This window comes from Triticum aestivum, chromosome 7A, assembly GCF_018294505.1.
Source record: "Triticum aestivum cultivar Chinese Spring chromosome 7A, IWGSC CS RefSeq v2.1, whole genome shotgun sequence".
Taxonomy (NCBI): Eukaryota; Viridiplantae; Streptophyta; class Magnoliopsida; order Poales; family Poaceae; genus Triticum; species Triticum aestivum.
The window spans coordinates 716,779,427-716,806,195 of NC_057812.1; the positions used below are offsets into that span (position 1 = coordinate 716,779,427).

General features: G+C 44.3%; 1 pseudogene; it reads left to right on the forward strand.

Annotated features, from left to right (window-relative positions):
* The first annotated feature begins 127 nt into the window (after positions 1-127).
* Positions 128-20,516, forward strand: LOC123153852 (receptor-like cytoplasmic kinase 176; annotated as a pseudogene).
* The last annotated feature ends 6,253 nt before the right edge of the window (positions 20,517-26,769 follow it).

Here is a 26,769-nt window from a genome sequence, read left to right on the forward strand (position 1 = left end):
ATAATCACTTTTAATTTAAGGCTATATCAAGCTTGCTCTGTCAGGGCAAGAGGTCTCACTCACCTTCAAACTCTCCATCATCAGCTGCTTTGTGGAGTTTGGTTTGATACATCCTACATCATCGTCCATGGCAAACTGCTTCCAGAGGCCGTCGACGACGGTGCCCGCGGCCCTTATGAGCGAGGACGAGATCCTCCAGCCAGCCAACCTCAGAAGTTTCACCTTTAAGGACCTCAATAAGGCCATGAGGAACTTCCGGCCGGATAGCGTGCTCCGTGGGAGCGGCTTTGGATCAATCTTGAAAGGGTGGGCTAACGAAGCCTCCTTCGCCCGGGCTAGCTCTGGCACTGGCATGCCCATCGCCATCAAGAAGCTCAACCAGGAAAACTTCCAGATCCATAAGGAATGGCTGGTCAGTGTTTCTCAGTGCCAACCATTTTTTAACTCGGTGCCAATCAATTCCAATTCATTCTTGAATCTGTTTCTCAACCTTATGTGCAGGATGAGACGAGTCACCTAGGCCGATCGTCCCATCCCAATCTAGTGAAGCTACTAGGGTATTGCCTCGAAGACGAGCAACACATACTTGTCTGTGAGTTCATGCCACAAGGAATCTTGTAGAACCATCTTTTCAAGAGTAATTAACAGTTTACCACATAATCTTCTTCTAGCCACCACTGATCAGTTAACACCTCCCAAATTAGTTACCACTGGGGGTGAGATAATAACAAGTTTGGGCGAATGATGATGTAGGGGCCTCACATCTCCAACCACTGTCATGGGATTTGAGGGTGAAGGTTGCTCTTGGGGCAGCCAAAGGGGTCACATTCCTCCACAGCGACAAGGCCAATGTCATCTGCGGTGATTTCAAGACATCAGACATTCTTCTTGATTCGGTATGTTTCCGTTCTTTCATTCTAATTGGATCGAGAAGACAATTTGTTTTATTAATTCTATTTTTGTCAATTGATGGGATATGGATTGCAGAGCTACAATGCAAAGCTGTCTGATTTTGGGAAGCAAAAGGAAGAACCAACTATTGATCTGAGCTTTTATATTGATGAATTGCCGAGCTACTATGCAAAAAGGCTGTCTGATCTTGGGTTGTTGACTGGTAATACAGAGCTTGGAGCTTAGTTAGTTTCTTTAAAGAAATGATCAGCTGCACATGATATATTTACATACTTTGGTCTTTGCTGAAACACTTCTATTCATTTTCTAAAACCTCCAATTTATAGTGTATATTTATATACTAAAAAGGCTATGAAGTTTGAGCATCATAGTTTGCTTCTCAGGGTTGAATGATGTTGTTGTGATGCAGTAGCTTGTAAGTATGGTTGTTATGAAGCACTACGAGAAACATCGAGGACGCTATTAAATTTTTGGGTTGGTTGTTGAGGTCTTGATGAGGTCAAATTAGTTAGGTACAACTCAACTGCTCCAATATTTTTTATGGTTTCAGACCTAGCTGGACCCTTTCACCATATGATATATTGTCTATATGCGCTTTAACTTTAGGGAGTAAGAGCCTAAGAGGTGATCGATCTATAAAAGGATCCAACACAAACTTGCAGCTAGATAAGCATCCATGTACTTTCTACCAGCCGGTCAACGGCCGGGAATGAGCAGTGTAGTGCGATCCTCATACAATATTGCTAATGTGTTGCCCTTTATCGAAAATAATTTTGCTAATGTTTTTTTTAGAATCACCGGGGGGGGGGGGGGGAGGGGAGGTCCCCACCTGGATATATTACTCAAAAGCCGCCGAGGCAACAAGTACAAAATTACATAGGCACGACGCAGCGTGCAGAGAGGTAGGAATGCCACGAAGAAACGTCCTCCTTGTCACATATTGCCATGAGACGGTGTGACCAGAGATCCAAGTCAGAAATAAGGGCCCTGAGGGTTATTACATAACATTGATCAATATTTCTAAACATCATATCATTATGTGCTGCCCAGATCTTCCATAAGAGTGACATGAGGACCAGTGGCCATGCCTTGTTCGGAAGGTGATGCGGTAGAGGAGTATCCCAAAGGTTGGCGATGTCGTCCGTCTGAGGCAGGATACCCATGCGTTGCCAGACCCGGCTGGCAAGTGGGCAGGTGATGATGAAAAGGTGCATGGAGTCTTCAGGTAATATAGCACATCGAGGGCATGTGTCAGTGGAGATGATGTGCTTGTGAGCGAGGTTGGCCCTGGTATTGAGGCGGTCCTTGAAGAGGAGCCAAGCCAAAAAAAATATCTTGCCTGGAACCTTGGATCACCATATGAGGGGAGCAAGGGGATCGTTGTTAGGCCATACCATGAGGGCGCCGTACGTGTGCTTGGTGGAGAAGTTGTGTCCTCGATGTAGAAATCTTTGGTCTTCCTCTACCGAAGGAACGAAGTCCTGCAAAATAGCCAACAACAAAACAAGCTCTTGCTCTGCCAGAAGGGAGAGACAATTATGGAGGTTAGCTTCTAAACCGTAACACAGTATATTAGCCACTTTAAACAACTGAAGGGTGGAGTGTGAGAAGAAGTGGGGGAAGGAGGAGGCTTGAGGCATTGGGGTTAACCAAGTATCAAGCCAGAAGTAAGTATCTGACCCACTGTTTGTTAGGACGAATGAGATTGTGTGCAAGGTGGGGATTTGCTGAGCAATGGTGCAGCAGAGGAAAGAGGTTTGTGGGGAAGAGGAGACTAGTGCGTTTGGGTGTTGAAGATCTAACCACTCTAGCAAAGGGGCCGAGACAGAGGTCAAGGCCTTGGCTGCGAATTTCATGAGTAGGCAGTTGTTCTGAATATGAATGTTTTTTAGCCCTAGACCACCGTATTTCTTCGCCACACACATGTTTTTCCATGCAATAAGGCATTGAGCTCGTGAACAAGAATCCTCTCCCGCCCAGAAGAAAGCCCTACGGAGGGAGTCTATGGTTTTGAGGACCTTTTTTAGAATGTGGAAGACCGACATGAAGGAGGTGATGAGGGAGTCTAGGAACATGGAGATGAGAATGAGATGATCACCTTTGTCTAGCAGTTTGGCTCGCCATCCTGTCAACAACTTGCCAGAGAGTTCTAACAGTGGATCAAAGGCATTGGATGGTGGTTTTGTAGGGGAGAGATGTAGGCCGAGGTATGTTTGGGGGAAGGGGGCGCGTGAGCAGCCCATGACAAGAGTGGTGGCATTAGCTATGGTGTCATATGTGTGGAGAGTGGCTAGAGTGGTTCTGGAGAAGTTGATGATCACACCTGTAGCATTCGCAAACTAGTTTAAGATTACTTTGAGAGCTGCAGCGGCAATAGGGGAGGCAGTAGCAATGATGAGTGTATCATCGGCGTACTGAAGAACAGTGGGAGGTAGGTGTGAGAAAATGGGGTGGTGGAGAGCAGCCTCCGTGTTCTTGAAGATGAGTTGCTGGAACAGGTCTACGACGATGAGAAAGAGGTAGGGAGAGATCGCCTCACCTTGCCGCAGGCCATTTTTGCATTCAATCCAATTGCTTGGAACACCCACTAGTCCAGAACCGGGATGTATCACCGGTTCATAAGGCCCTTTAGTGCCGGTTCTGCAACCGGCACTAAAGAGTGGGGACTAAAGGTCCCCCCCTTTAGTACCGGTTCTGCATGAACCGCCGCTAAAGGGCCACCACGTGGCACGAGCCAGCGCCGAGGGCGGGGAGCCCTTTAGTACCGGTTGGTAACACCAACCGGTACTAAAATATTTTGGGGATTTTGGTTTTATTTTTTATTTTTCCTTTAATTTTGTGTTTTCCATTTAATTCTTTTTTGTTTGCTGGTATTTTACGATACTACATATTGTGACTAGATATCGATATGCATTTGTATTAGTTATGTGACTAGATATCGATAATCACATAAAAATTGTGAATAGTGTTCTCGCAAATGTACCCATTCCTGTCTTTGAGTTTTGCTCCTTTCGGACGCCATCATGCGAATGTTCTCGAAAACATAGTATGCACACACATCAGTCCCCAGCACCTGCTTCAGGGCCTTTACGAGAATAGAATTTAATCAGATTATAATTAATCAAGCATGATAATTAATTAATAGTATTGAAACAAGAATTAAAAAGATAGTAGCTAGTCAGTACTACTTAATTACTGACCTTGGGTCGATACCACAACAACTTTTTTCTCCATTTGCCTGGAGTCACTTGATGAACTTTGCCCAAGCCCTGCCCGCCGGCAAAGAAAATTAATAAAGGGGTTATTAAATAGTTGATATCAGGAAATGATGAACTAAATAGGCCGAGATTTAGTTAATAATGATTGAAATTACCTATCGAGTATCCCCTTCACGATGGTGAAGTCACTTTCTTTCTTAAGGAGTTAGTCCAGTACTTCAACTGTTCCTTCTTCAACTTTAATGTCTAACAAGACCCAGTGGTAACTGCATGCGCACACGTTTGCATGTCTTAATTAAGCGGGCATGTGCATAACACTAATCAACTACCCTAAACCCTATACACTTAATTATTAACATCTAGCTAGCTAGTAAGCAAATACAGAATTTGCAGTACAAGACAGTGTGACTCACCGGAAGTTGTAAGGAAGTAGTATATCTTCATTGCTATTGAGGCGCTTCAAGAACTCTAGCATTTTATTCTCTACATCTTGTTTATAATATTCATATGTCCATGTCTGTTCATTAATGGTATTTGGTCAATGAACCCAATGCCATAGCGTCCAGCTTTTTTCATTTCATACATCTTCATCCTGCATAATACCACAAAAAAGAATATAGTGAGGATAATTACGGGTAATGATCGATCAATGAGCACTAAATCTAGCTTGAGACTTCAATTACAGAAAGAAATCACTTACAGAGAATAGCAACGGATGAGAGATTTGTCAAGTGCATCTTGATTGAATAACTGAAATAGTTCTGAATACTCAACGGATAGAGCTAGCTTATGGAAGTAATGCGCTTCCTTTACCTTCACCATGAGGGACTCTCGATTGGAACTCTTGGTAATTTTCATGTACCAATCATGCAATTCATACATTCTCGTTGGGAGGTTCTTGACCTCCTTGGCTCGACCAAAGTTTGGCGAGGGACATATTTCCGTTTTATTTCCTCCTCTCTAAGTGGAGACATGGGCTCGATCTCGAGGAGTTGTCCAACATTGATATTGAGAATTTGAGCCTGCATTATATGCTCCTCGGTTATTACCAGATTGCCCAGCTGGGGAACGGTTTGCCCACATCTATATAGGGCGGCCGTACTCTCATGTGTTGTTGGCACAACAAGCGGGGGGACTGACTGCGCCGCCTGTTCTCCCAGCTGGGGAACGGTTTTCCCGCATTTTTGCCAGCTGCTTGGCTCAAGCTCGAGCTCGACTACTTCTGTAGTCGTGCTCGATGTGCCTTCCTAATTTGGCGCTCATAGTCTGAGTCAACAGGCTTGGGAGCTGGTGGTCTAGACATACGAATGAAGTGGTCAATATTTTCCTCACGCACTTTCTCCCTTGGCGGCGGTGCCGGTTTCAGTCCAAAATGGGCGTCCACTTGGGCCTGCACTATGGCTGCATTTTGCTCCTCGGTCATGTCGTAAGGCCTCTGACGAAGAGGAGTGAGTCTTGGACCATATTTATATCGCTTACCTCCACTTGTACCTCCTGGACTACCTCGACTCATAGCGCTACGCACCATAGCTGCGGCGGCTCTCTTCTGCGACTGCTGAGGCGGCGGAGGCGGCTGACATGGCTGAGTTGGAGTAGGAGGAGTGGCCTGATGTTGTGCCTGACTTGGAGGAGGAGGAGTGGCCTGACGCGTTGGTGGACTTGGAGGAGCGGGAGTCTGCTGACGCGGTGGCGGACTTCGAGGAGGAGTCTGCTGACGTTGTGCCGGACTTGAAGCAGGAGGAGTGGCCTGACGCTTTGCCGGACTTGGAGGAGGAGGAGTGGCCTGACGCTTTGCCGGATTTGGAGGAGGAGGAGTGGCCTGACGCGGTGGCGGATTTCGAAGAGGAGTCGGCTGACGCGGTGTCGGTGGCCTTACAAAGATGATGCAATCCTTTCTCCATAGGATGATACGATGTTTGGCCTCTCCCAGTGTGTGCTCCTCGTCACCTCCAGGAATATCAAGCTCTAGGCCCGAATATTGGTCCACCACTTCATCAACCTGGACAAGAGCATAGCCGGCTGGAATCGGGTTGCAATGGAAGGTTGCATCGGGGGAATTTTTATAAGCAATGGTGTCCGCCACCTTCATGGGTATGTTCTTCATTTTGAAGTGTAGCTCACAGTTAGTGCTCTCCATGATGTCATCCACATGGTATCTATCCAGCAGTGCGTCGCCCGGGGCAGAACCAACACTGCTTCTTGGCATGGATGGGATGGTGATATCCAATGTTGGATCATCCGCTAGCTGCTGCCGCTGCTGAGACCCTCTTTCCTGGCTAAGTGAGTAGATCTGTTGCTGCCGCCGCTGGAATTTGAGTGCCAAGTCTGCATGCGCTGATTCTAGGCCTTGAAGGCGTTCTGCTTCCTGCTTCCTCTGCTCCTCCTCCAGCTTCCTCTTCTTCTCCTCCTCCATCCTCCTTCTTGCACGGGTTTTGTAGTCGGCGTTCCAGTCCGAAAAGCCCTCATACCACGGAACAACGCCCTTGCCTCGTGTTCTTCCTGGGTGTTCAGGATTTCCCAGGGCACGCGTAAGCTCGTCATTCTCTCTGTTTGGCGTGAACACCCCCATTCGAGCATCTTCTATTGCTTGAAGTAACTTATCTTCGGCTCCTTTTAGACTTGCCTTCTTCGAAATCAGGCCTGTCTTCGGGTCCAACGCCCCCCATGCGCATAGAACCAAGTTCTGCACCTGGGGGTCCATCTCCTAGTAACTGGATTGACCCCTGCATCCAGCATCTCTTGCTCAGGCTTATCCCACTTAGGCATTGCCACCATGTAGCCACCTGGCCCAGCCTATGGAACTGCGTCTTTTTTGCGGCATTGGCCTTGTTTTTTCTCGACCGTTCCTTAGATAATTTTGATTCCTTGAATTTCACGAAAGCGAGCCAGTATTCTCTTTGCTTCTCCAGTGTTCCCTTGAATTCTGAAGTCTTCCTTCCTCCTTCGACGTGTTGTCCCACATAGTTTTCTTGTGGGTGTTGAATGCAATTGCCATCTTCCTAAGAGCAGCGTCCTTGACTTTCTGCACATCTGCATCAGTGAAATGATCTGGTAGGGTGAAATGTTCCATGAGAGATTCCCAAAGCTTTTTTTTGCACTGTCGCCAACCCAAGTAACATATGGATATTTATGTTTTGGCTCTTTCCATTCTTGAATGGAGATCGGGAGTTGGTCCTTCACAAGAAGTCCACACAGACAAATGAACTTGTACGCAATGTTCTTAGGCGTGATTGGTTCGCCATTAGGTTTGATGGCATCGATGTTGTACTTTACACCGTCCTTCAACTTTTTGCCCGGGCCTCGCTTTGTCCTGCTGTCTGTAAAAGCAGATTTGCTCGATCCGGAGGGCTGAAAGAGGAAATATCGATTCGTTAATATATCTGCAAATCAAAAAACATGTGATGATCACCAGATGCCTGCTTATATAAATATACCTCGCCGTTCTTTGTTATTTCAAGATCAACATTGTCCGCGTCATCATAATCATAATCATAGTTCATGACTTCATCAATTCGGTCGTCGACATCGAATATCTTATCATCACCCTCCCCGGTATTGTTCAGATATTCGGAGCCGTCATAATCTTCATTCTGATCATCTGGCCCGCAAGGGGCGCGTATGACCTCGAACATGGTCTCTTCTCCCTCTCTGCCGGTATTGTCCGCCATAGCTTTTATTTAACTAATCCAGAAGAAATATAAAACAATTTAGTATTCAAATTACAATGCATGGATGCAATCAATAAGGAAAAATTGAATCATAGTACATAATATGCATCATCTCGAATAATATATAATCTCGAATACATCGTCTAGAATAATATATAATCTCGAATACATTGTCTCTAATAATATATATAATCTCGAATACATCGTCTCGAATATTATATATTGAATACATCACTAGCTAGCTAGCTAATAAAGATCGAATACTACAGAAGAATCTAGGCCACTCGCGGTTCCTGAGGAGCGGGCGGTGGACACCCAAAGAGAAGGAACCATCACAGGATCATATCTCTAGTCATCTGCCCAAAGAACCTGCCAGGTATTGGAGAACCTGACGTCCATAGCAGCCATGTAGTGACGGACGTGCTCGTCCTCCTCCCTGACACGGTGACGCACCACCTCCGGCGGGGCCGGCTCCCTTTGCACCGAATGTGGCCCACACGAATGCCACCAAAGGAGATCAGGGTCGACGACAGGACCCAGGGCCGGGTTTCTCACCAAGCGGCGTGCCCCAGAAGGTAGCACCACCCAGTGCCAGCACGGCGGAGCCCAGTCTCGGACATGGGTCCTCTGAAGCAGGACATCGTCGCGAACGGGTTGACGGCGATAATGCGGGCCGGGCATTGTCGAAAACAAATACTATATGCCCGCAAAAGGTAACATTTTTTAAATTATTGGATAATGATAACTAAAATTCTATATGCAAATTCTAATTTTTTCTATAACTAAAATTATAAGAAACTAAAAAACATCGATCATCGTCTAACAATTTGACATTAATTTAATTCATCTAGCTAAAACTAACATTTCTAAAATTTCTAACATTTCTATATAACTAACATTTCTATAAATTTTTTAATATTTCTATAACTAAAAAACAGAAAAATTTCTAACATTTCTATAACTAAAAACAGAAAAATTTCTAAAATTTCTATAACTAAAAAATATAAAAAATACTAACAATTTTACAACTAATTAACAATGTGTGTGTGTGTGGACATGGCGGCTGGGGCAAGAGCTCACCGGCGAGGCGAGGCGATGGGGGCGGCAACAGGGACGGCGACGGGCGACGACGCGGATGGCGACGACGGGGACGGGGATGGGGCGGCGACGACAGTGACGGGGACGGGGCGGCGACGAGGGCATCAACTGGGGCGTCATCGAGGGGTGGCGACGGGGGGCGGCGGGCGACGGGGCAGAGGAGAAGAAGCAGATAAAAACTACCGAAATTTGTAAATGCTGCTTATATAGGATGGGTCTTTAGTACCGGTTGGTGCCACAAACCGGTACTAAAGGTCAGTACTGGTTGGTGGCACCAATTGGTACTAAAGACACCCCCTTTAGTACCGGTTGGAGCCACCATCCGGTATTAAAGGGTCTGCGCTGCCAAGCGAGGAGCACAAAGTTTAGTCCCACCTCGCCTAGCGAAGGGCAGCCGCACTGGTCTATAAACCCAGCCGCGGCTGCTCCGTCGAGCTCCTCTCCAAAGCAGGCCTTCTGGGCCTACTTGTTTTTTTTGCTTTATTTATTTTCTTTTATTTATTTCTGGGCCTTGCGGGCCTGCATCCTGACCCAATAACATGTTGGGTTCTGGACCTTGCGGGCCTGCATTTCTTTTATTTATTTTTTTGCTTTATTTATTTTCTTTTATTTATTTCTGAGTTGTTTTTGCTGTATTTAAAGTTTTTTTGTGAATATTTTTTCTTTATGTACAAAAAATTACAAACGTTCTGTTAGTGCCGGTAGTTGTCAAATTTGAATAGTTTAAATTTTGAATTATTTGAAATTTGTGTGAATCACTAGTTTGTGAATAACTTAACTTTAAAAATACATTTTCAGTCATTCTTTTTTCTTATGTTTAATATTAGTGTGTTTTATCATTATATTGAATTTGGTAATGCTTAGGTTATTTAAAAAATGAAATGCCTTTGTAACAGATGAGTTTTCGTCCGAAACCCTGATACTTCGAAAAAGATTGTCCATTTTGTACAGGAAGTGCATCCAGTTTTTGCCAGAACCCTCTCTACTTTTTTGTACATGCTATGTAGGTGAAATTATGATACCATGCCAACTTTCAACCTTCTCGGAGTTCATTTGAAGTGTTTTTCAATTTCAGGGTCATTTAGCCGAAAAAAATCAATAAATGTATGAAAGAATTTGTTTGCAAATAAAATTTCTTCGCGTTTCAAATGCATAACACATAACTACCCTAACTATTACAGAGATTCCCTCCTGGGTGTGAAACACAGAAGAAAGTGATGATAGTGAAGCCGATCACATCCCAGATCTATGGGTGTGAAACTTTTTCTTCGCGTGTGTCCCTTTGCGCTGTAACCATGGAAAATCTTCATCATTTAACTGGATGCTCGGGTCAATATTCACTATGAATGGAGCAATTTCATCAAATTTTTCATAATCTTCTGACATGTCTGTTTTGTCATCCACTCCCACAATGTTTCTCTTCCCAAAAAGAACTATGTGGCGCTTTGGCTCATCGTATGATGCATTCGCTTCCTTATCTTTTCTTTTTCTCGGCTTGGTAGACATCTCCTTCACATAGAAAACATGTGCCACATAATTGGCTAGGACGAATGGTTCACTGCGACCCGTCAGCAGGTACTCTAAACTTTCTGTCTTTCTTACGATCTTCTCTGTGCCATCGCATCGCCTTGGCATGCTCTTTGTTTTGGAACAAACGTTTCAATCGTGGTATTATAGGAGCATACCACATCACCTTGGCAGGAATCTTCTTCCTGGGGCACTGGCCCTCGACATCACCAGGGTCATCGCGGCTGATCTTATAGCGCAATGCACCGCATACCGGGCAAGCGTTCAAATCCTCGTACTCACCGCGGTAGAGGATGCAATCATTAGGGCATGCATGTATCTTCTACACCTCTAACCCTAGAGGGAAGACATCCTTCTTTTCTTCGTACGTACTCTCGGGCAATTCGTTGTCCTTTGGAAGCATATTCTTTATCATTACCGGCAACTTTCCAAATCCCTTGTCAGATACACCATTCTCTGCCTTCCATTGCAGCAATTCCAGTGTGGTGCCCAGATTTTTCTTGTCAGCTTCGCAATTCGGGTACAACAATTTCTTGTGATCCTCTAACATGCGCTGCAACTTCTTCTTCTCCAAATCACTTGCGCAGTTTGTCTTTGCATCGGCAATGGCCCGACCTAGATCATCAGTGGTCTCATCAGATGCCTCTTCCTCAGCTTCTTCCCGTATTGCCGGCTCAGCTTCTCCCCCCATTGTTGTATCATCGTATTCAGGGAACCCATGGCCAGGATAGCTGTCATCGTCCTCTTCTACTTCATTGTCTTCCATCATAACCCCTCTTTCACCGTGCTTGGTCCAAACATTATAGTGAGGCATGAAACCGGACTCAAACAGGTGGACGTGAATGGTTCTTGACTTAGAGTAATTATGATCATTCTTACAGCCAGCACATGAACAAGACATAAAACCATCCGCCCGCTTGTTTGCCTCAGCCGCAAGCAGAAAAGTTTGCACGCCATTAATGAACTCGGGAGAGCATGGGTCATTGTACATCCATTGTCGGCTCATCTTTATTACACAACACCGAAAAGACCAAATTAATACAAGTTCATACATAAAGTTCATACAACACTTAAATGCAACATATAAATAGCTCTCTAGCTAAAGAATTTAAATGCAACAACAAATGCGATCAAGATCGTAACTAAGGTAACAATTGATCCAATAGCATAATGATACCAAGCCTCACTATGAATGGCATATTTTCTAATCTTTCTAATCTTCAAGCACATTTTCTCCATCTCGATCTTGTGATCATCGACGACATTGGCAACATGCAACTCCAATTCCATCTTCTCCCCCTCAATTCTTTTCAATTTTTCTATCAAATACTCGTTTTCTCTTTCAACTAAATTTAACCTCTCGACAATAGAGTCGGTTGGAATTTCCGGTTCACATACCTCCTAGATAAAAAAATCTATGTCAATTTGATGGGCATAATTTGTCATAAACACAAAAGGCAATAAAATAGTTATAAAAGAAAATATACCACATCCGAATCATAACCCGGATGAGGGCCGGCGGGGATGGATATCAAAACCATGGCACTATGAATAACAAATAATGTACGGTTAAGATAATTATACAAGTAACTATATATCTAAATCACACAAACATGAATTTTTATATAAAATAGATAAGAACAATAGGTTCACCAGAAGGTGGTGCCGGCGACGGGACGGTGCGGGCGATCGACAATGGTTACGACGGAGATTTAGAAGGCACTAAGTAAACCACACCTACATATTCAAACTAAGTGTTATTTCGACCTCAAATTCCATATAAATCAAATACTATCACATATAATTCCTCCCAAATTACTAAAACCCACAAATTAATCACTATGTAAACCATTGCAAGAGCTAATCTAGCAATGAGAGATGAAAGGACAAAGTTGCTAACCTTTATGATCATTTGAATGGATGGGGGGCCTTCAAATCTTGACAAAATTTGGGCAAATTTTGTGATGAGCTCGAGAGGAAGGGAAGAACAGAGGAGAGGGGAAAGGGGGAAGAACCGAGCTCGGGTGGACGAAGGGTTTATATAGGACAACCTTTAGTACAGGTTCGTGGCACGAACCGGTACTAAAAGTGCTGGTGGGGCCCCAAACTGACAACATCTTGCCACCACTCTCATTACTACCGGTTCGTGGCACGAACCGATGCTAAAAGTTTGGCAAGAACAGGTACTAATGAGAGCGGCCCAGCTAGTGTTGGAACCGGCACTAATGGACACATTAGTGCCGGCTCAAATTCAAACCGGCACTAATGAGATGAACATTTGACCCTTTCAGGAGTATGGCAGTTTTTCCCATGTGAAGAATGTTCCGGATCCAGTGACGGAAAGTTTGGGAGAAATCACAAGCGAGGAGAATCTTGTCAAGGGCAGGCCATGCCACGGAGTCGAAGGCTTTACGAAAGTCCAGTTTGAAGACCATGGTAGGCCTTTTTCTAGTGTGGCAGGAGCTTATGAGATCGGTTGCAAAGACATAATTCTCAGCAATATTCCTGTTGGAGATAAACCCAGTCTGATTTCCATGTACTAACAAAGGTATGAGTGGCTTGAGACGAGAGGTTAGGACTTTTGCGACAACTTTTGTTGGGCAGTTCTAGAGCGTGATGGGTCGGAAGGCATCAGGAGAGGTAGGCATATCCTTTTTTGAAAGAAGTATGATGTGGGCACGGTTAATGTGTTCCGTATCTGCCACACCTTGATGCAATTGGGAGAAGAAGGGGAGGACGAGGCTTTTTACTTTGGGCCAGTATGTTCTGTAGAAGGAGGGCCCAAACCCATCTGGGCCAGGGCTAGCCTGGGGATTCATTTGGAAGAAAGCATTTTTTATTTCTGCTTCCGAGAATAATTCATTCAAATATGGAGGTCGGCCACAGGGTGAGGGTAGATAGCGTTCAGGTCAAAGGACCGGGATGTTTTTGTTGGTGTACCATTGAGGGAGACGAAGAAATCACAGAGGATCTTGGCTTTTTGGTGGTGAGATGTGAAGTCATGACCATCCCGAGTGAGAGTAAAGATTTTGTTCTTCCTAAGGCGTTGCGTGGCCGACATGTGGAATAATTTTGTGTTTTCTTCCCCATTGATGGCCCAAGAAACCTTGGCACGCCATCGCCAGTACGTCATTTTCTCCTATATTGTGCATTTGAGAAGCGAGACGATGATCTTGCAAGTAAGGATTTTGGATTGTGATAGAGCTCTGAGTTCTTCGGCATGATCTAAGGCCGATATGGCAGATTTGCAACGAGATTCATAGAGAGGAGTGGGAATGCGAGAATGTGCCCAATTTTTTAGGCAGACCCTAGATTTTTTGAGCGATGAAGCGAGGAGGGCGGCTGAGTTGGTTGAAGTGGTCTGGATGGGAGTGCAGCATTTTGTGATAATGTCATTGCATGGACGGATATTGGACCAGCCAGGCTCGAACTTGAAAAAGTTAGATCGAGGAATCGTTGTGGTGACGTGTATGAGGAGAGGGACGTGATCATATGTGAAACATGTAAGCGAAGATAAGGATGTATTGGGTAAGGCATCTGCCCAGGCGAGGTTAAAAACAAGCACGGTCAATCCATTCTAAGGTGGGTGTTGATCGATTGTTTGACCGTGTAAATTGGCGATCGAGGAGTGGCAGTTCGATAACAGCTAGGTGTTAGGTTGATCTCCTCCGTGTAGGCCCGATGGCCCGCCAGGCCCTTGGTCAATGCGCCCTGATCGGGGGCGCCCAACCCATTATGGTTGGTGGGACCCTGTGACCCGCGCTATATAAACAGAGGTGGGGGCCGGGGCATGACTTACGAGGTTGATCGCTGCCACAATCCCCACCTACAATCCCTACCGATCTAGGGTTAGCGCGGTGCTCACGGGAAGCACACCACCGCCGCCATCCACTCTCTGCCGTCACCGGCCACCGTCACCATGGCCGGGCACCAGGAGTTCCTCGTCTGGACAAGCAGAAGGTAGGTCTACCGGAGAATCTAACCTATCCGATGCAAAGCGATCTAACAATGGTATCAGCCAGATCGGGTTAGACTTTTTCGGTTGAAAAGAAATCACACAAAGAAATCCCTCCCCCAAAGAACCCTAGCAGGGCACAGTAAATAAAATAAAAAAAGTAAAGCGGAGCATGGCCTCAGGCCTCGCCGACAAAGAGCACCGCCGTACGGCCGTGCCTGTTCCTCTCGATCCCCACACGCATCGGCAAGCCGAGGTGCAGGGATGAAGAACCACCCCGCGAGGGGCAAAGTACACCGCAGCCAAACCGCTCGACGGCGACGCGCTCACCGCAAGGGGGATGGCCACGGCGTCGCATTGGAATCTCGCCAGATCTCTCTCTCTCTCTCTCTGTTGTTGTAAACGATGGCAGAGAAGAAGAAAAGAAGGAAGGGAAAGGTCGCACAGGGCGGGGCGGTGGCCTTCGGCGCCGTCGCCGGCCGCCGGGCCGTTGCCGTAGATGTCAACAGAAAGGGCAAGAGCGGGCTCGAAGGGGAGCAGAGAGCTTGGCCGCGTCTCTCTCTCGCTCTCTCTGTCGAAGGAAGGAGGAAAGAGAATGGGGGGAAGGAAATAGAGGCGCACGGCGGGGTGTCGCGCTAGCGCTCGTCGCCGGCACTAGCGTTTGAGATCGGTCGGCACTGGTTTTGACCAAGCGAAAGCCGCAGATGGCCGTCTGATCTCCACGGACGTCCAGGATCAAACCCTAACTGGACAAGGGCCTTTTGGGCTGAAAGTGGCACAGGCCGGCGTCGGCAGCGCGGGCATAGAAGCTGGGCTAATTGGCAGCCACACAGTGATCCCAGTGGCTCGAGCGGCAGAGCTTGCGAGGGGAGCAGGCCGTGGGCCGCTGCGGGCCTCCCGCGCCAGGCCGAGGCCGGCTAATTTTTTTATAGCTTTCTGTTCAAATTAATCGAAAGATTTTTTGTCCAAAAAAAAGTTCATGAATTTTATAAAGAAAATTAAATAGTTCATAATTTTTTATTCTGTCAAAGAAAAAGTTTATGTAAAGAGTAAAAGTTCGTGAATTTTTATTCAGGATTTTCCACTGCATAAATAATTAATAGTGCTCTTTTACAAAGAAAATAAAAGTTTATGAAGAATTAAGTTTTTTAAGAGCATGTTAAAGTGAATATTTTAATGAATATGATTATGTTATTTGTATGACCAACGTTGTTAATAACATGATCTTGAATAGAATATTGTAAAGTTTCCGCTGCAAAGTAAAAAAGTTTTATCCTCCAATTAAGTTGGAACCAACGGGAAAATTTAATTGGAAGAAATGCTCTTAGCAATGTTTTTCCCCTATGGGTGAAATAAGATGCAGATAGTTTCCGCTATGACAAAAGAAAGATATTTGTTTTAAAGTTAAAATATGATATTGTTATTTTCTGACCAACGTTGATGATAACAGTGCTATAATTCTATGAGTCTTATGTTCAAAGTTTAAATCTTTGATAATTTTTGTATCAAAGTGATCAATTTTTAGAGAACGGATAAAGATCAAGAAATGCTCTTGAACTAGAGAAATGTATATTTCTTGTTCCCGCTGCAATAAAGTTGGTGATGATGATTAATTCTTAGCAAAGTTGTTTAATAGAAATACTATCATCACATTGTTTATGAGTTATACGCATTATTTCCATTCCGCTCAACAGTGATATGGAATTAATGTAGAAGGATGATGAATTATACTAATTCTGCCACAACGGTGATTTAGAATATAAAAGAAAGTTTCAAAAGTTTAATGTGCATTTTTATTTTTAACCAGACCAATGTAGGGTTATTTTTATGCCCATTATTGTTGATTATTGGCTAAGTTTTCTCAGACTAAAAGTTTTCCATGCTTTCATTCGTGAAAGCGGACGGATGGGTACTTGTGACCCGAAAGATGACCAAGAAAGGTCATAACGTGAGGGAGTATGTTCTCTCTAAAGAATGACTTCAAAAGAAAAGAAATAGATCATTGAGAGTCTTGGTTGATGAAGGTCTTTCATGTACTCTCTATGAAGAAGATTTTTCAGTCAACATGATTTGAGATGAAACAAGCAACATGCGTGTTTAATTTGACCAACGTCGGATCAAGCATGTGTGTCAAAGAGCATTCGCATTTATTCCTAAATTTGATGATTGAATATGCAATCAAAAGAGCCAATTCTGGCATTTATGTTCCCTTCGCATGGCGGGTAAATATGATTATGATAAAACCTGCATGGAGGGAAAAGTCTGGGAAAATACCTGCGTAACGGGGTAAAGCTGACATAATATTATGTCAAAAATCCCGTATGGCAGAGAAATTCTGGCAAGAGAAAGATATGATAACTCATGTGCTTTTAATGTATCCCACTATGGGAGAAAAGAATGGAGTAGCTGAAAGGCGCAACCGTACACTTGTGGATACGGTGCGCAGCATGATGAGTTATTCCAACTTGCCATTGGGATTATGGATGGAGGGGCTTAAAACCTCCATTCACATTCTCAATAGAGTGCCAAGCAAGTTGGTGCCCAAAACACCGTACGAGCTATGGACAGGAAGGGTGCCCTCCCTACAAGACTTCAGGGTGTGGGGGTGCCCTGCTGAGGCCAAAATGTTTAATCCAAACATTGCAAAGTTCGATCCCAAAACAGTGAGTTGCTACTTCATTGGCAATCCAGACAGATCAAAGGGTTTTCGTTTCTACTGCCCAGACAGATATACAAAATTTGTAGAAACGAGACATGTAGTCTTCTTAGAGGATGAAATGATGAGGGGGACCTCGGTAGCTCGGAAAATTGATCTTGAGGAGAAGAGGGTGCATGCACCTAATCCGATGATTCAGGAGCCATTTTTCTCACTACCAGTTGCAACTCCACCCATGACAACTATGGGGGTAGACCTGGAACCTGTCCGTCAGGAGCTGACTAAACCCTTTGTTGAGCATGAAAGGGAGGTGCAGCAACAAATTTTAGAAGAAGTGTCAGAAGTTGAGGCACAGAATGTGCCTAAAACTGAGGCCCTTAGAAGGTCTACAAGACCAAGAAAGTCAGCTATTTCTACTGACTTTAAAGTTTATAACACAGAGATGGTTCATGTCGAAAAAGATTCCACCTCATATGAAGAAGCCATGAGAAGCCCCCATTCATCGATGTGGATGAAGGCAATGGAAGACGAGATGAAATCGATGAGTTCCAAAGATGTTTGGGACTTAGAGGAAATTCCTAAAGGAGCCAAAATAGTATGTTGGAAATGGGTCTATAAAATTAAGTATGACTCTAAAGGGAATGTAGAAAAGTATAAAGCACGACTCGTGGCAAAATGGTTTACACAAAGAGAAGGGATAAATTACAATGAGACATTTTCTCCAGTCTCATATAAGGATTCCTTCAGAATCATAATGGCATTAGTTGCTCATTTTGATTTAGAGTTACATCAAATGGATGTAAAGACGGCATTTCTCAACGGGGATTTAAAAGAAAATGTCTACATGAAACAACCCAAAGGTTTTATCATGAAGGCAAGGAAAATACGGGATGCCGCCTGAAGAAATACATTTATGGATTAAGACAAGCCTCTCGGTAGTGGTATCTAAAGTTTAATCAAACGATTAAAAGTTTTGGATTTAAAGAAACTATTGAGGATAATTGCATTTATGCAAAGTTTAAAAATGGGAAATATATTTTCCTAATCTTGTATGTGGATGATATCCTGCTTGCTAGTAGTGATGTTAGTCTACTACAAGAAACAAAGAAATACTTATCCTCAAATTTTGACATAAAAGATCTTGGTGAAGTATCATATGTTTTGGGCATAGAAATTCACCGCGATAGGGATAATGGAATCTTAGGACTATCGCAGAAAGCATATTTAGAAAAGGTTCTTAAAAAGTATAATATGCATGCGAGTATAGCCACACCTGCTCCTATAGTCAAGGCGATAGTTTTGAAAAATTCCAATGTCCCAAGAACTAGTACGAGATCGATCAAATGAAAGCAGTACCATATGCTTCGGCAGTTGGCAGCTTACAGTATGCACAAGTGTGCACTCGCCCTGACTTAGCTTTTATCACTGGGCTACTCGGTAGATATCAAGAGAATCCAGGCATGGAGCACTGGAAGATGGTAAAGAAAGCATTGTGTTATGCGCAAGGCACGAAGGACTACATGCTAATATATACAGGAGAAGTGATTCCCTAGAGATAAAAGGGTATTCAAACGCAGATTTTGCGGGGGACAGAGATGATAGAAAATCCATATCAGGATACGTCTTCACTCTCGCTGGGGGAGCTATTTCGTGAAAAAGCTCCAAACAGTCGATAGTTGCATCATCCATGATGTATGCAAAATTCAGAGCATGCTTCGAAGCCACGGGGCAGGCGATATGGCTAAAAAAGTTTATACCCGACTTGAAAGTGGTAGATTGTATTCACAAACCACTAAAGATGTACTGCAACAACCAGCCTATAGTATTTTACGCTCACAACAACAAGTCGAGTAATGCTGCCAAAACAATAGAGATAAGGTATTATGTTGTGAAAGATAAAATCCAGGATCAAACTATAAGTCTCGAGCATATAAGGACAAAGGATATGCTTGCGGATCCGCTAACGAAAGGCTTACCACCCAATGTGTTCAAGGAACACTTAGCCGGCATGGGTTTAAGGAAAAAGCCTTATGATTCCTGGATAGGCCCAAAAGGAACAGAATTTGTTTCTAAACAAAACGTATGTTGTAGCTGTATAATTCTATCGGCAATTGAGCTGTGACGATAAAACATGCTCTATACACCAGTATGTGATGAAACAAATAATCTAGAGAGTATAAGGTTAAAAGTGTTGAGATCAAGGGGGAGAATGTTAGGTTGATCTCCTCTGTGCAGGCCCAACGGCCTGCCAGGCCCTTGGTCAATGCGCCCTGATCGGGGGCGCCCAACCCATTATGGTTGGTGGGCCCCTGTGACCCGCGCTATATAAACAGAGGTGGGGGCCGGGGCACGACTTACGAGGTTGATCGCTGCCACAATCCCCACTTACAATCCCTACAGATCTAGGGTTAGCGCGGTGCTCACGGGAAGCACACCACCACCGCCATCCACTCTCTGCCATCACCGGCCACCGTCACCATGGCCGGGCACCGGGAGTTCCTCGTTTGGACAAGCAAAAGGTAGGTCTACTGGAGAATCTAACCTATCCGATCCAAAGCGATCTAACACTAGGTTGTCGAGAGCTTGGTTGAACGCGTTAGCTTCTGACCGACGAAAGGTATTGTTGTTTTTGTCGGAGGGGAAGCATAGGAGGTTGAAGTCTCCAACAACTAACCACGGGGAATCATCCGGTTGTGCGATAGATAGGAGCTCGTCGAGGAAGCATTTTTTGAGAGCCCAGATGGAGGGGGCGTAGATATTGGTGATGGAAATGTTATGAGCACATGCAGTTGATCTTACAATTATGATGGAGGAAAAGGTTAGGTGAGAGTATGAGATAACCTGAAGAGAAGATGTGCTAACGGCCGAAATGGTGCCGCTAGCCGTGCCAATGGAAAACATGGTCGAGATGGTGTGGTAAGAAAGATCTTAGCTTGGCATCGGAGTAAGTCTCAAGCTGGATCATTGTCTGTCCCTCTGCAGTATCTGAGTGTGAACTAGTCGCAGTGACAATGCATGTCGTTAAAAAGAATGTGAACTACTCCTAGTCCCTTCTGAATCTTTGCTTTGACAGAGGACCCAACGGCAGAGAGCGACGTGTACAGCTTCCGGGTGGTGCTGCTGGAGATACTGGCCGGCCAGCGCCGACTAGACAGGAACCGACCATCCGGTGAGCAAGACCTGGTGGAGTGGGCGCGGACGCACCTAAGGCGCTAGCGCCAGATCTCCCACATGGCCACATCCTGGACGAGCGGCTGGGCGGATAGTACTCCCTCGCTGGAGCGCAGAAGGCCGCCTCACTGGCGCTCAAGTGCCTGTCCAGCGACGTGAGTGCGTGTACGGGCATGGAGCAGGTGGTGACAACCCTTGAGCAGCTCCAGGGCTCCAAGGAGACCACAGTGAGCGATCAAGAAATGGGGAGCGGCGGTGGCAGCTGTGGCTTCGTCGGAAAGTTTGGCCGTAGCCGGCAGCGGCAACCCTAGCGGGCTGCTAAGGGGCAGCATCCGAGGCATCGCTACTGCACGGGTGACGAATTCTGATTTGTAAAGAGGGAGGCAGACGACTGCCTCTGAATGTTTAATTAGTGCTTCTGCTTTTGCAAGTTCAGGTCCGCCGTTATTTTGCTTCTTTATACTGAAGAAGGGATGACGATTTTTCCTCGGTGGAGTTTCTGTTTTGAGGACTCTGCCGTCTCGCTGATTTCCCGTTGGAAATAAGCTGAAAAGCAGTAATATGGAAACATGGATGAATAAATGCATGAATCAATTCATGGAATGTTAAGTGAACTGGTCAGTTATACTGCACAAGTTTGCTCAAGAGTCATTCTACCAGCAATAAACATTTTGCTGGCGCATCATTAAGATTACGATTTATATTCCACAGGAAAGCTAAAAGTAGTTTTACGCACTCGATCCCAAATTAATTGCGAAGTTGAATCTATGTTGGACCAAGTCTATGGGGGAAAATGTGTTAGTATTTGATAACATTGAAAGTATACACTACAGAATTATATTTTATGATGGATCACATGAAACTTATTTAATATTGTATAGATGCTGATATATTTTTCTCTAAACTTGGTCAACTTTAGTACTAGAATCAAGGGCAATGATTTGGTTTGCAGAACCTAATGTGGCCTGATCTTGGGCTATTGCAAAGCTTGCAGAATCTATGATGGCATGAGCACACATCTGACTTGCAGGAAGAGCTCTACCTGTAGTGAAAAGGCTATATCATTCCTAGCTTTCCAAAGACACAAAATTTGGAAATCAAAAGAGTGTCCTGAAGAAAGTACTAAGCTTTTATTTTAGTCAAAGTTGGCATGTCAGGGACAAGACGGGTAAGAATTTTAGCTGCGATGTACCATGGGGACTTGAGCATTTGAAAACATCCATGGTACATATACCCATCAGGTGAAACGTTAACGTGGTATTTGTACGTGAGTTATTAGCTCTGACTTGCGCATATAACCATGTTATATACACCAAAGTTATTAGCGGTGTATTTTTGAACAACTTTTATCTTGGAGGGGAACAATTAACATGTTGTTTGTACATAAGCTATCAGCTGTTGCGCATATATTATCATGCTAATTTATACATAAGTTATTGTGTGTATGTATTTTAACACATTTTTCCCCGAGTCAAAAAGTTATCGTATATTCGTATGTGAGTTATCACTTTATTGTGTGTGTATTACCATGGTACTTGCACACAAATTACCGGGATATATTTTTCAACAACCTTTTCTCACTAATTTCTTTACCATGGTGTTTTATATGAGTTATTAGCTTTATTGTGTGTATATTATCATGTTACTTACACATAAGTTGTTAGCGTATATTTTTCAACAACCTTTTTTCCCGTTAAAAATGTTATTATGTTGTTTATATGTGAGTTACATCTCTATTGTATGTATATTAATGCTAGTTACACACAAGTTATCGGGTGATGTTTTTGAACAATATTTTTCTTATTACAAAAATTACCACTGTGTTTGTACATGAGTTATCAGCTCTATTGTGTGTATATTACCATGCTACATGCACACAAGTTACCAGGTATGTTTTTCAACAGTTTTTTTCCATTCAAAGTTACCGATGTTCATTGGTGAGTTATCAGTTTAGCCTATATCACTAGTAGAAAAAGGGCCAAATGTGAAGCACATTAGTGCCGGTTTGAATTTGAGCCGGCACTAATGTGTGCATTAGTGCCGGTTCCAACGGCTAGCCGGCCGCTCTCATTAGTACCGGTTCGTGGCGAACCTTTAGCACCGGTTCGTGCCACGAACCGGTACTAAAGTGAGTGGTGGCAGGATGTTATCAGTCCGGGGCCCCTCCAGCACCTTTAGTACCGGGTCGTATCACGAACCGGTACTAAAGGTCGTCCTATATAGACCCTTCGTTCATCCGAGCTCGCTCTGTTCTTTCCCTTTCCCCACTCCTCTTTGTTCTTTTCCCTCTTCCTCTCAAGTTCATCACACATTTTGCCCAAAATTTGTCAAGATTTGAATGCCCCCATCTATTCAAATGAACACAAAGGTTAGCAACTTTGTCCTTTCATCTCTCATTGCTAGATTAGCTCGTGCAATGCTTTCTAGAGTGATTGATTTGGGAGGAATTATATATGTGCTAGTATTTGATTTATATGCAATTTGAGATCAAAAATAACACTTAGTTTGTATATGTAGGTGTGGTTTACTTAGTACCTTCTAAATCTCCGTCATAACCACCGTCGATCGCTCGCAACGTCCCGTCGCCGGCACCACCTTGTGGTGAGCCTCTTGTTCATGAAGTTTTATATAAAAAAATTGATGTTTGTGTGATTTCGAAATATAGTTACTCGTATAATTATCTTACCCATACATTATTTGTTATACATAGTGCCATGGTTTTGATATCCGTCCCCGTCGGCCCTCGTCCGGGCACTACAAGAAAAAGGCCTACTAATGGCGCACCAGTTTTGCCTACTAATGGCGCAGTAGGCGCACTACTGGTGCGCCATTAGTAGCACGCCAGTAGTTTTTTTTACTAATGGCGCACCACTGGTGCGCCATTAGTATACCACATACTAATGGCGCACTAGTAGTGCGCCATTAGTATGCCTAGAGGTGCGCCATTACTATCTGACTTAGTAATGGCGCACCACATAGAAGTGCGCCATTAGTAATAATTTTTTTTAAATTTTTTTAAGAATTTCAATATTTTTCAATTTTTTTAAAATTCATTTTTTTCTTTTTTAAAAAAAATTCAAAAAACTTCATTTTTTCTAAAATTCAATTTTTTTCTTAATCTCGGGTAACTATGGCTTAATCTCAGGTTAAATCACACTCTGTGGTCAAACTTCCCGAAAGGTCACCCATCCTCACACTACTTCAGCCCAAGCATGCTTAACTTCATAGTTCTATCCAACCCCAGCACCACCTCACTTCACAGACACTTGTTGATATATCTATCATATCAATCCTATTAAACCGTGCTGATGTCTAGGACTTTGTTCATGTTCATGAGTATGATGAAATTTTGAAAAAATATTTCAAACTTCCCGATCATATTATGTATCATATTTTGAAAAATAATTCAGTTTTTTTTCAAAACCAATTTTTTTTCTGTTACTAGTGGCGCACCTAGCATACGGTGCGCCACTAGTAAGTTTGAAACTTTTTGATTTTTTTGCCTCCGGATCTTAGAAGCCCCGTAACTTTTTTTCTGTTAGGTTTTTGCGGATTTTGAAAATGTTTAACGGGGTTCCCCCCGTTAAATTTGGATGTAACTTTTCGAATAGATGATTTTTCATATAAAAAACTTTTTCATCCGAGTTCGTACGCAAAAGTTATGCCCATTTTTACAAATTCTTGCGAGATTTTGCAAAAAAGTCGAAAATTCATGTTTGTAAATTTTGCTAACAACTAGACCACATATCACATGAGAATCTTATTTTCTTTTATTTTTTTTGACATTTCTATCATTTTCTTTTATTTTTTTTGAAACTGAAAAGGCGGGTCCATGGGGGGGTGTGCATTCGGGCGAATGTTTGGGCCAAGTTACTAATGGCGCACCGTGGGAGTGGTGCGCCATTACTAGTAATGGCGCACCACTCCCACGGTGCGCCATTAGTAGTTTTGGAAACTAGTAATGGTGCACCGCTCCCACGATGCGCCATTAGTAGTTTTGAAAAAATTAATTTTTTTTACATATGGCGCACCGTAAATGTGGTGCGCCATTAGTATTTGGACACTAATGACGCACCAACACATGGTGCGCCATTAGTATATACTAATGGCGCACCACATGTCTGGTGCGCCATTAGTGTCATTTCTATCTATAGCCCTTTTCCTAGTAGTGGGGTTATGATTCGGATGTGGTATATTCTCTTTTAAAACTATTCATTGCATTTCGTGTTTATGACAAATTATGCCCATCAAGTTGACATAAATATTTGTATGTAGGAGGTAGTTGAACCGGAAATTCCAACCGACCCTATTGTCGAGAGATTACATTTAGTTGAAAGAGAAAACGAGGATTTGAAGAAAAAATTGAAAAGAATTAAGGGGGAGAAGATGGAATTGGAGTTGCATGTTGCCGATGTCGTCGATGATCACAAGATTAAGATGGAGAAAATGCGCTTGAAGATTAGAAATATTAGAAAATATGCCATTCATAGTGAGGCTTGGTATCATTATGCTGTTGGATCAATTGTTACCTTAGTTGCAATCTTGATCACATTTGTTGTTGCATTTAAATTCTTTAGCTAGAGAGTTATTTGTTTGTTGCATTTAAGTGTTGTATGATCTTTATGTATGAACTTTATGTATTGTATTAATTTGGTGTTTCGGTGTTGTGTATTGAAGATGAGCCGGCAATGGATGTACAATGACCGATGCTCTCCCGAGTTCATTAATGGCGTGCGTACTTTTCTGCTTGCGGCTGAGGCAAACAAGCGGGCGGATGATTTTATGCCTTGTCCATGTGCTGGCTGTAAGAATGGTCGCAATTACTCTACGTCAAGAACCATTCACGTCCACCTGTTTGAGTCCGGTTTCATGCCCCACTATAATGTTTGGACCACACATGGAGAAAGAGGGGTTATGATGGAAGACAATGAAGAAGAAGAGGACGACGACAGCTATCCTGGCCATGGGTTCCCTGAATACGATGATACAACAATGAGGGAAGAAGCTGAGCCGGTAATGCGGGAAGAAGTTGAGCCGGCAATGCGGGAAGAAGCTGAAGAAGAGGCATCGGATGAGCCCGTTGATGATCTAGGTCGGGCCATTGCCGATGCAAAGAGAAACTGCGCAAGTGATTTGGAGAAGAAGAAGTTGCAGCGCATGTTAGAGGATCACAAAAAATTGTTGTACCCGAATTGCGCAGGTGACAAGAAAAAGCTGAGCACCACACTAGAATTGCTACAATGAAAGGCAGAGAATGGTGTATCTGACAAGGGATTTGGAAAGTTGCTGGTAATGATAAAGAATATGCTTCCAAAGGACAACGAATTACCCGAGAGTACGTACGAAGCAAAGAAGGCTGTCTGCCCTCCAGGGTTAGAGGTGCAGAAGATACATGCATGCCCTAATGATTGCATCCTCTACCACGGTGAGTACGAGGATTTGAACGCTTGCCCAGTATACGGTACATTGCGCTATAAGATCAGCCGCGATGACCCTGGTGATGTCGAGGGCGAGCGCCCCAGTAAGAAGATTCCTGCCAAGGTGATGTGGTATGCTCCTATAATACCACGGTTGAAACGTTTGTTCCAAAACAAAGAGCATGCCAAGGCGATGCGATGGCACAGAGAAGACCGTAAGAAAGACGGAAAGTTGAGAGTACCCGCTGACGGGTCGCAGTGGATAAAAATCGAAAGAAAGTACGGGAAGGAGTTTGCAGATGACACAAGGAACGTATGGTTTGGTCTAAGCGCAGATGGCATTAATCCTTTTGGGGAGCATAGCAGCAACCATAGCACCTGTCCTGTGAATGAAGCGGAAATTCATTATGATGCCAGTGCTCATCCAAGGCCCTAAGCAACCCGACAACGACATTGATGTGTACCTAAGGCCATTAGTTGAAGAACTCTTACAACTGTGGAATGGAACAGGTGTACATGTGTGGGATGAGCACATGGGGGAAGAATTTGACCTAAAGGCCTGCATACGACTAGAAAACCAAATTCTAGTTGGGCCAGGATGCAGACCCGCTAGCCCAGTAGGCCCAACAGGGCATCGCAGCAGAGGTAGGCCCAGAAGGCCTACTTAAGAGAGGAGCTCGAGACAGCAGCGACAGCGGGGCTTATAAGCAGGTGCGAGTGCCCCTCGGCTAGCGAGATGGGACTAAACTTCTGCGCCCCTTGCCTGGCAGCGCACACCCTTTAGTACCGGGTCGTGGCTCCAACCGGTACTAAGGGGGGGGGGCTTTAGTACCGGTTGGTGCCACGACCCGGTACTAAAGGGGCTGCGGTTCCCGCCGCTTCGCCTGGCCAAAACAGACCTTTAGTACCGGTTGGTGGCTCCAACCGGTACTAAAGGTGTCCCCTATATAAGAAAACACTTCGAAAAATTTCAGTTTCTCATCTCCCACTTCTCTCTGCCGTCGCCCTGTCCCGCGCCGTCGCCGCCCCTGTCGCGTCGTCCCCGTCGACTCCGCGACGCCCCCGTCCTCGTCGCATCGTCCCCGTCGACTCCGCGGCGCCCCCGTCGCCGGCCTGTCCCGGTCGCCGCACCGGCCCATCGCCGTCC